The sequence below is a fragment of the Lepisma saccharinum genome, chromosome 5 (genome assembly GCF_977018435.1).
Source record: "Lepisma saccharinum chromosome 5, izLepSacc3.1, whole genome shotgun sequence".
Taxonomy (NCBI): Eukaryota; Metazoa; Arthropoda; class Insecta; order Zygentoma; family Lepismatidae; genus Lepisma; species Lepisma saccharinum.
In genome coordinates this window covers 91,126,914-91,137,166 of record NC_139233.1, presented here as the reverse complement: position 1 = coordinate 91,137,166, position 10,253 = coordinate 91,126,914, and the positions used below count along the sequence as shown (strand labels likewise).

At 43.2% G+C, this 10,253-nt stretch overlaps 1 non-coding gene across 1 annotated transcript; it reads left to right on the top strand.

Moving 5' to 3' along the window:
• The first annotated feature begins 4,461 nt into the window (after positions 1-4,461).
• Positions 4,462-4,536, top strand: TRNAS-UGA (transfer RNA serine (anticodon UGA)). The gene has a single exon. It is a non-coding gene; the product is annotated as a tRNA-Ser (tRNA).
• The last annotated feature ends 5,717 nt before the right edge of the window (positions 4,537-10,253 follow it).

Here is a 10,253-nt window from a genome sequence, read left to right as displayed (position 1 = left end):
TTTGGATTGATGGTCAACAACACAGGCAATGTTATTTTATATCGCGGCAATGATGCTCCACAAAAATTTGTTCAAACCTTGAAACAGATGGCCATACAATTCGCTCCTCTACTAAGAGAAGACAAAGCAATGGAGCCTCTTACCCAGGAAGAGAAGGAAGCATACGACCTTGCCTCTCAGTGTGATGCGTGCGAATGTAACTTCACCCTCGAAAATGTCAAAGTTCGCCACCACAATCATCACACGGGAAAATATGTGGCCCCCCTGTGTAACAACTGTAATCTACAAATCAAGAAACCAAATTTTATTCCTGTATTCATTCACAATTTGGAGGGCTACGACGCCAAAATCTTCATAAAGGAGATGGGATGCGACGCTCAACCCATTAGCGTCATAGCTCGCACCAACGAGAAATTCATTTCATTCGGCAAGAAGGTCGACGTTGGAAATGGCAATCACGTAGAAATTCGCTTCTTGGACTCCTACAATTTTCTGTCTTCGAGTTTGGCGACACTCGCGTCTCAACTCACCGACGATGATTTGGTCGCCACCAGGAAATGTTTCGGCGACCAACATTTAGCACTGTTGAGACGCAAGGGTGTTTACCCGTACGAATATATGACGGATGCTTCCAAATTCTCAGAAACATCGTTACCACCGAGAGAAGCATTCTACAGTCGTCTTAGCGACACCTGTTGCAGCGAAGAGGACTACCATCATGCTCAGCTCGTCTGGTCTACATTATCTTGTCAAACCATGGCCGACTATCACGATCTGTATCTGAAACTGGATGTTACGCTATTGAGCGACCGTTTTCATCTCCATCGCTCGAGAGGAATGGCAGCATATGGTTTGGACCCCGCTTTCAGCTACACCACACCGGGTTATTCTTGGCAGGCGATGTTAAAATCCACAAAGGTGAAGATAGAACTCATCAAGAACGTCAATCAACTTTTGTTTGTCGAAGAGGCAAAACGTGGTGGAATCGTCCAGTGCCCCCTTCGATACGTCAAGGCCAACAATCGATATGTCGCCGATTTCGATGCAGGGAAACCGACAAACTTCTTGGCATACTGGGACATGAACAACCTGTATGGTTATGCCATGTCCGAGCCTCTGCCCATCGGAGAATACGAATGGATGAGCGAGCAGGAACTTCAAGATTGTCTGGAATGGAGCGAAGATCATGAAAATGGATGTTTCCTGAAAGTAGATTTGGAATATCCTGCGTCGCTTCATCGAGAACACCATGGATTTGCGATGGCACCTGTAATGGAAACGGCTCCGGAGAAAAAGCTGATGCTCACCTTCAAGAGCAAAAAAAATTACGTGGCGCATTATCGTCTCCTACAATTCTACCTCCAGCATGGATTGGTTTTGAAGCGCGTGCACTCGGGATTGAAGTTTAGACAGACCAGGTGGCTAGCACCCTATATCGAGGGCAACACTCAACGTCGAGCATCAGCTTCTTCTTCCGCAGACAAAGACCTATACAAATTGATGAACAACAGCATCTACGGCAAGAGCATGGAAGATGCGAGGAAAAGAAGAAATATCAACTTGGTCTCCGACCCGAAGAAAATAAACAAGCTCGTCGCTCAGCCCACGTACAAGAACTTCACGATACTGAGCGACACGTTGGTATTGATCGAACGTGCTCTCCGCCACATAACATTCAACAAACCAATCGCCGTGGGAGTCGCGATCCTCGAGTTGTCGAAGCTGGCCATGTACAAGTTTCACTACGACATCATGAAACCACGCTATGGAGAGGCGATCGAGGTGGCGTACACCGACACGGACAGCTTCGTGTACAACATCCACACCGATGATCTATACGAAGATCTAAAAAGCATGAGCCACTATTTCGACTTCTCCAATTATCCGAAAGATCACGCTCTCTTCGACAACAGCCAGAAAATGACGATCGGGAAGATGAAGGATGAAGTCAACGGCCGCATCATCACAGAGTTTGCTGGTCTTCGAGCGAAAATGTACGCCGTGAAAATCCAGGACGAGACCGAAATAAAAAAAGCAAAAGGGGTGGGGCGTTCGAGCACAAACAAACTGACCGTAGAAGATTACAAGTCGTGCTTGTTCGACAAAAAAATCAAACGCATGACCGAACATCGGATCACGAGCACCATCGACCAGTTGCGTACATCCACGATCAACAAAGTGGCGCTTGATCCCCACGACACCAAATTGAGGCTACTCGACTGCAACATCCACACCCGAGAATGGGGGTGCCATGACGAGGAAGAAACCTGCTCGCACCATTAGACTTCTTCATCAAAAAAAATACGTAATATTTCTTGCACCACTTTTTTTAAAAAAAAACAATCATTCACACTAATTTTTGCATTCACATTTTTTTAATATTTTTCTATCGTTTTTTTAAAGAAAAACAATCATTCACACTTTTTTATATTTTTCTATCGTTTTTTTAAAAAAAACAATCATTCACACTAATTTTTGCATTCACGTTTTTTTTATATTTTTCTATCATATTATGTACACTATTTTGAGGATATTTTTTTTTCTTTCAGATGCAGCACCCTACGGAAACTTTTTTACTTCTTACACTTTCTATTCTTAACCAAAATTTTTTCTTCTCTTCAATCATAAAACACACACATTACACACGGAGGTCCTCTGTAGGGAGTCATGGGGGGGAGGGTTAAAAAAAAACACGTGAAACTCTACAGAGGCACGACTTTGTTAGCCGCGGCCATTAGAACTGTGTTGGGCACCGCGCACCCTCGCGAGGTTACAAGGGCCAGGTATCCTAAAAGACAACAATTATTATTTTGTTTGTTTGCTTGCGTCACAATACGGGCGCGCGCGCGCGTGCGTGTGGCACATCGTTCCCCCGAGAGAGGTTTACAAAAAATCACGATATACGGAGTTGGAAAATTACGATATGGCGCATTCGCTTATTACTGTTGCCAGCCATAAATCTCTCTCTCTCTCTCTCTCTCTTCATCTTACACCAACGTTGGCATCTCTATTTTTTTTTAGTTGTAAGTAAATTGCCAACACACTCTAGTTAATAATGCTACATATTATACGCACACACGCACACACATACTGCGTTGCCGTCCACCCATCTCTCTCTCTCTCTTTTACGGCAGTGCCGGCTCTCCTTGCCCAGTGTGTGCAGGTTGGCAAAAATTGCTTTATGCGCTGTAAGGCAAGCCTCAAGCAAGTTGCCACCTCCTTGCTTTAAATTAAATTAGACCAAAAAAAATCTTGGTGATTTTTTTTCGAGTGAGGAGTTGGCAACGCTGATTTTTACTTGAGAAAAATCAACCGGGTTGATTGCACAAGCAAAGTTGCCAGCTCCTTGCTTTAGGTTAGTTTAGACCCAAAAACAAAAATCTTGGTGATTTTTTTTCGAGTGAGGAGTTGGCAACGCTGATTTTTACTTGAGGGGCGGTCAACCGGGTTGATTGCACAAGCAAAGTTGCCAGCTCCTTGCTTTAGGTTAGGTTAGAGCAAAAAAAACTGTGGGTAAGCCGTCGGTTGTTTAACTCTTCCCTTTCTCTTTTTTTTTCTTTCTTGTAAAAAGCTATGGCAAAGTACCAGCGGGTTGGCAACCTTGCTTTATGCACTGTAAGGCAAGCCTCAAGCAAGGTTGCCACCTCCTTGCTTTAGGCTAGGTTAGATCAAAAAAAAAAAACCTTGGTGATTTTTTCGAGTGAGAAGTTGGCAACACTGCGAGAAAATACCTCAAGCAACGTTGCCAGCTCCTTGCTTTAGGTTAGGTTAGACCCAAAAACAAAAACCTTGGTGATTTTTTCGAGTAAGCAGCTGGCAACACTGCGAGCCCCCCTGAGCCCCAAAAGAGGTTTCTCAACTGTCTAAATACATCTACTCGAAAAGTAGGTCAAAAAACAAGTTAGCATTAAAAATAGCTTAAAAAATAATGCCAGAGCTTTTTTCTGTCCATTTTTCTCTCATTGTAGGTTAGTTTAGTGCGTAAAACAAAAACCTTAATGGATTTTTCGAGTAAGATGTTGGCAACACTGCGAGAAAATTGGCAGCACTGTCGGTTGTTTAACTCGTCCCCCTCTCTCACTCTCTCTCTCCTCTCTCTTTTTTTGTAAAAGGTAAAAAAATAGCTTAAAAGGTGATGCCAGGGCTTTTTCTGTCCATTTTTCTCTCATTGTAGGTTAGTTTAGTGCGTAAAACGTCGTAAAATAAAAAGTAGGTCAAAGGACGTCGCCAGAACGTACGGTTACACCTACTGCTGTGGGAGGGCGTCGGTATCTCCTACTGGGTGCTGGCTTCTGATTGGTCTGACTGGTTGTAGTTCTGGGACGGTAATCTCTGGCTGGCGTCTTCACCGGTACGTCCTGTCGAATGGGTCGTGGTATGACCTGGCGTTTTGGGTCCGATTGGGCCCGTCGTTCTTTCTTTACGTTTTGAAACAGGGAGCACCCCCTGTAACTGGCGTGGGCCTCCCCGATGGCGCAGTGGTAGCGTCGTTGCCTTGAAAGCAAGGGGTCCCGGGTTCGATACCCGGTGGAGGCGCAAGTGGTTCGGATCCCACTTTAAACTGTAGGTCCAGTCCCGATTAGCCATACTGTGCATAAAGTGGACTTAAAACACCAAATCAACGCAACTCAACTATAACTGGCGTAGTGAGATAATCCGCAATTTGCGCATCTTGGCAAGATAGCTTGGTCCTTGTTCGGGCAGTCGGAGAATTTATGTGGCCCCGCGCACTTCACGCAGCGAGGCGTAGCAAAACAGTGACGCTGGCCATGCCCGACCCTCTGGCAGGCATGGCATTGAAGTATCTGCTGGGAGTGGTATTTTTCCACTCTAATCGTGTAAGGTCCTAGATGATCAAGCTGGTATATTTGTTGTGACTTCTCAGTTCGAGGCAGTACAACCATTATCAATGGTAGCGAGCGTCTGGTCGAAGCGGGTCCGTGGGAGCCCTGGACTGCAGTTGGTGTTGTCGTCTGACGTCGAACTGGGGCAGTTAGGCGACTGATACTGTGGATGGTGAATCCATATCGCCCTGTCAGGAAGGTTTGAATATCTTGTAGATTTACATCTATCAGAAGGAATCGGAAGATTACTTTAAGTTTGTCGGCAGCTGACGAGCCGTACGCGTGTCCAATGTTACTTTTCGTGAGGAATTCACGGATAGCTGTGAAGTCCATTTCATCGCATGCCTGTACTCTACAGCAGCCTCTGCTGTAGATAAAACTAGCGTTAGGAGCAATATGGTCGTGAATGTCGAGTGATATCTTCTGAGTTGTTGTGTTGTAGATGGTTATGCATGGTGGCCTGCGAGTCTTCACTGAGTCACCGGTCGGCTGCGACTCTGGTCTGCTGTCATCGTCTGACTCGCTGGTGGTATCTGCATCCCCCTATTTTTCTGGTCGGACTCTCTTCTTCCGTCTCCCCTTTTCCATGGCTGGGGTGGTCGGGATCGAGCAGTTTCCGTGCTACCACGGCGAAGGAAAATTTCCGAGGTGCTTCGCCTTCGGCATCTCGGTGAAGGATGAGAGCTCCGGGCCTCGCTGTTTTGTTTATATACTGTTTGATGGCAGCACTGAGGCGGGTGGAGAAAATCGGAACTAAGCCGGCTGCAGCGTTGCAAACTCCCTTCAATTCACGAGATGCAACTCATGCGTTATAAATTATTAAGTTTAGCATTGTAAAAACCACTAGCATGTGGCGATATAAACTTAACACTTGTGTGCTAAACTGAACACGGAACACGTTACATTAAAGAAATTACAAGATAAAGAGATTCGACAATGCAAGTTGCAAATTAAACAACAATTACTGCACAAAAGATAACTGAATGCGTAAACCACGCAGGGTATTTAGCATGCTTTCTTTAACCAAAACGTGTGTGCCATAACAATATATGCTTAACAACAATGCATTCAAAATTAGATAAAAGATAAATCAAAAGCGTAAGCCTCGCAGGGCATTTCTCAAGCATTAATAATTATATATTAAAGAATATGGCTATCACGCAGGATCGCTAAATGTGATGACCACGCAGGGTCGTTACACGTTGAGATAGACCTAAAGGAAATCGGTAGGGATGGAAGAGAGTATATAGATCTTGCTCAGGATAGGGACAGATGGAAGGCCTGTGTTGCTGCAGCCATGGGCCTTCGGGTTTAAGAAGGCTAGAGAGTTAGTTAGTTAGTTATTTCAGTTACAAATACAGAAGTTCTTTCAAACACAAGATAAGGGACATGAATGATGTGAAAGAGCTTGCTCATATTCTTGTGATACAACATAGTTCATTTACTTCCAGTTACCCTTATGTGTGAACGGCTTGTTTCATGTACACTCACCGGCAATAAAAATTGGACACCTAGATCCTGAAATAGCTACTAGCTTCCCTGCATTGTGTTGCGTGGGTTGCCCAATTCTACGGAGATCAGCCGAACCCCCTTTAATGGCAACTTTTTAATTTCTTCTATCGCCGTATAGATTGCCAACACACACACACACACACCACCTTACTGTTCCTCGCACAGTAAGAAAAACAGAGAGATCGTTTTCTAAATATAAAATTATAAAAACCTATTTACGAAATACTATGAGTCTTTACTTTCAACTGAAAATGATAGAGCGAGCAGAAAAAAAAAAATATCAAATTTAACAAATTAATCGATGCTTTTACGTAAGCCATAATAAATTATATTATAATGTAAGCATTGTAATTAATCGTTAATCTTAATTTTTTAGTGAGTCAAGTTCTTACACCTCGTATGCTAAAATTACGCCTTTTGTATTTGTAGATCCAGCCACGGTAATAGCAGTAACTGGGGGACCCATTAGAGTAGTCTCGTCACGCCCCTGCTTCAATGTGTACGTCGATAAGGATATTATCGAAAACACACACAAAATAGTCTGCTTATAAATGTTGCATTCTCTCTCTCTCTCTTTCAAGAGATCATTAACAGATCTACTCCCAGGGTGTTATTTGTAGGTGGTATGGGGGGGATTTCCACCCCTCTGCTTGCTAAATTTTATCTATGGGGATATGTTATATGGCATAAACTCATTATCTCATGCTGTCCCTGGACGGTCAGTAGAATCCCTTCCCCCCCCCCCCCCCCGGCTGGAAATTTCTTAAACACCACACTGTCTACACCATTAACAATATACGCCAATGAAAAGAAAATAAGAATGCAAGACAAATATAATTATGAAATCTAATTGATTTATATTAATAGAATAAAAAACTAAACAAACACTTATACATAATTAAACAATTTCAGCTACTTTGTAATTTACTGACATCTTTAATCAGCTAGTAAAGGTTTTAATTTGCTACTTTAAAAATATATGATATATCTGATCTGATATCAGTGGCGGATCGTAACCACATATTAGCAATTATTTCGCACGCGGTCCGTTTGCGACCCCATGTTTACTGAGGCTCTTTTTGGTTCAACTATCGTGTACTTTTCGTCGTTTCAGTTTGTGCTATCACTTCTGATACACCCTATATAAATCGTATCACACCAAAGGCGTGACTCGAACCCGGGACCCCCGGCGTCATAACTCGATAGACTAATCTCTTCGCCAAGGGTCCGGCTGAAGCGCTGGAGGTAGCTTCTTAAAGGCATATTACGCTGTCGACCTTCGGTGGAACTGAAAACTCCGCTGACATGGAAATCCACAGGAAATCAGTTGAAATAATGCAACGTCAGCCTTATGCAAAAAAGCACGGTTAACGACAGGATGGAACTGGCTCAACGGCTTTAACGATCGGAAATTTGAATCCTCTTTAAATAGATCGCGATAACAGATCTCGCCCCAGTTGTAGCCCGAAAGTTATAGAGTAAAAAGTGGTTGTCTCCAAGTTATAGATTGAATATCAGCACTACGCTGTAGAGTTAGAAGCGGGGAGTTGCGCTCCATAAGGACGTCTCATTTCAGGACCATGCCTTATCTACCAAATCGGTGGAGACGATCATCTCCACGGGAATCTATAGGTAAACAACGAACATCCTTTCTATTGTTATCATGATCCCGCCCTGTCCGGTCAATAGAAGTGTTAAATATTGAATGTCGTTCGTGTTCTCCTTATTCTAACACGGCTGAGTCCCCTTACATATAAAAGGTACCTCTCGTAGAGGCGTGTTGCTTTAGGCTGGCACAGCCTAGATTCGATCCCGAAAACTTATTGTGGGGTTTTATAAGATATACATATATAGTGAGAGAGAGAGAGCGTTGAGTTGAGTTGGTGTTTTAAGTCCACTTTATGCACAGTAAGGCTAATCGGGATCCGAACAACTTGTGCCATCACCGGGAATCGAACCCGGAACCCCTTGATTACACTGCGCCATCGGGGAGGCTGAGAGAGAGAGTGTGTGTGTGTGTGTGTGTGTCAAATGTATCCCTTGATGTGTTGTATTTTTGAATCTTTAGTAATTTACTAGTAGGCATTATATAATAAGATTATAAATATGTATATCATATAATAATATACACATACACATATATTCGTGAGTGTGTGTAGATTAAGATCATACTCCTCCTCCAATTTTCAACAATTTTGCACCCTGTGTAGCAGTGACACCTGGAAACGTAAAGGTGGCGTGTGCCTTGTCACACTTTGAAGCCTAAACGGGATCTGGTACAAAAGGATGGGTCGTTTTTTGTCCTAAAGCCAGGTCGTCTCACTTCCAAACTTGCTCTTCCGGCAGTTCTTGTTTTGACACCAGACACTCGGCAGGCAATGGACACCACCATGATACGACAACCACAAAAGAGCGGTCGAACAGAGATGGATATCACAGAGAAAGGGAATGTGACACGGTGGAAAACAAGTCTGGCACTCACGTTCCGGGGTCACGGTGTCAACCCGATAGGTTCCACACAAAAGGCCAGCTCAGCGGGAACAGGTTAGAGTTTGTATGAAGATACCTCGTGGTAACCCATACTAATTTTTCACGGTTCCGACAAATATTAGCTTATCACCCGGCTCAGTGAGGACGCGACACTATATAACTCACTGTAAACTATTGGAGTGGTCACGTACAGACGACAAGTTCTAAGAAGTTAGGCTCGCTTTACACGAAAGCATGTTTCTTAGCATTGATACTGGCGTGTGAATTGAAGAAAACGTATAGTACTTTGATGCCGTAGCATATTTCATGATATAATTCTGAGATAGAATTGGTCCTAGTTTTTTCCATGGCATCTTTGAAGAATAGAATCGGCACTAGTTTTCTTTCCGTGGCATCTTTGAAGAATAGAATCGGTCATAGTTTTATTTCAGTGGCATCTTTGAAGAATAGAATCGGTCATAGTTTTATTTCAGTGGCATCTTTGAAGAATAGAATCGGACCTAGTTTTCTTTCCGTTGCATCTTTGAAGAATAGAATCGGTTGTAGTTTTCTTTGCATGGCATCTTTGAAGAATAGAATCGGCCCTAGTTTTCTTTCCATGGCATCTTTCACAGATAGAAATTAAATGTACATACGACATATGTACATAATTCACTATTCGCAATAGAAAAACTTTTTAACGAGCTTACAAGAATATCACGTATCTACTGTAGTTTTATTTTATTTCTCAGTATTAATTAATATTGATTGGTGTGGTACAGTCACGGACACTGCCGGTGTAACGGGCAATTTGGACTCCGTAGAAAAATGACTGTACAGTCAATTCTCTACAGAGAAAAATGACTGCCCTTTTCAGTTCCCGTCAATTAAGCAGGGGGTAAAATATCCCCGTAGAAAAATGACTGCCTGTCAATTCCCACTTAAAAGAGGGGGTACAAATTCCCCATAGAAAAGTGACTGCCCAATTAAATCCTGCTTATATTAGGAGGGGGTACAATTTCCCCGTAGAAAAGTGACTGCCCCCTTAAATACTGCTTATATTAGGAGGGGGTACAATTTCCCCGTAGAAAAGTGACTGCCCCCTTATATCCTCCTTATATTAGGAGGGGGTATAATTTCCCCGTAGAAAAGTGACTGCCCCTTTAAATCCGGCTTATATTAGGAGGGGGTATAATTTCCCCGTAGAAAAGTGACTGCCCTATTAAATCCTGCTTATATTAGGAGGGGGTACAAATTCCCCGTAGAAAAGTGACTGACCCCTTAAATCCTGCTTATATTAGGAGGGGGTATAATTTCCCCGTAGAAAAGTGACTGCCCCTTTAAATCCTGCTTATATTAGGAGGGGGTATAATTTCCCCGTAGAAAAGTGACTGCCCTATTAAATCCTGCTAATATGGGAAGGGGGTA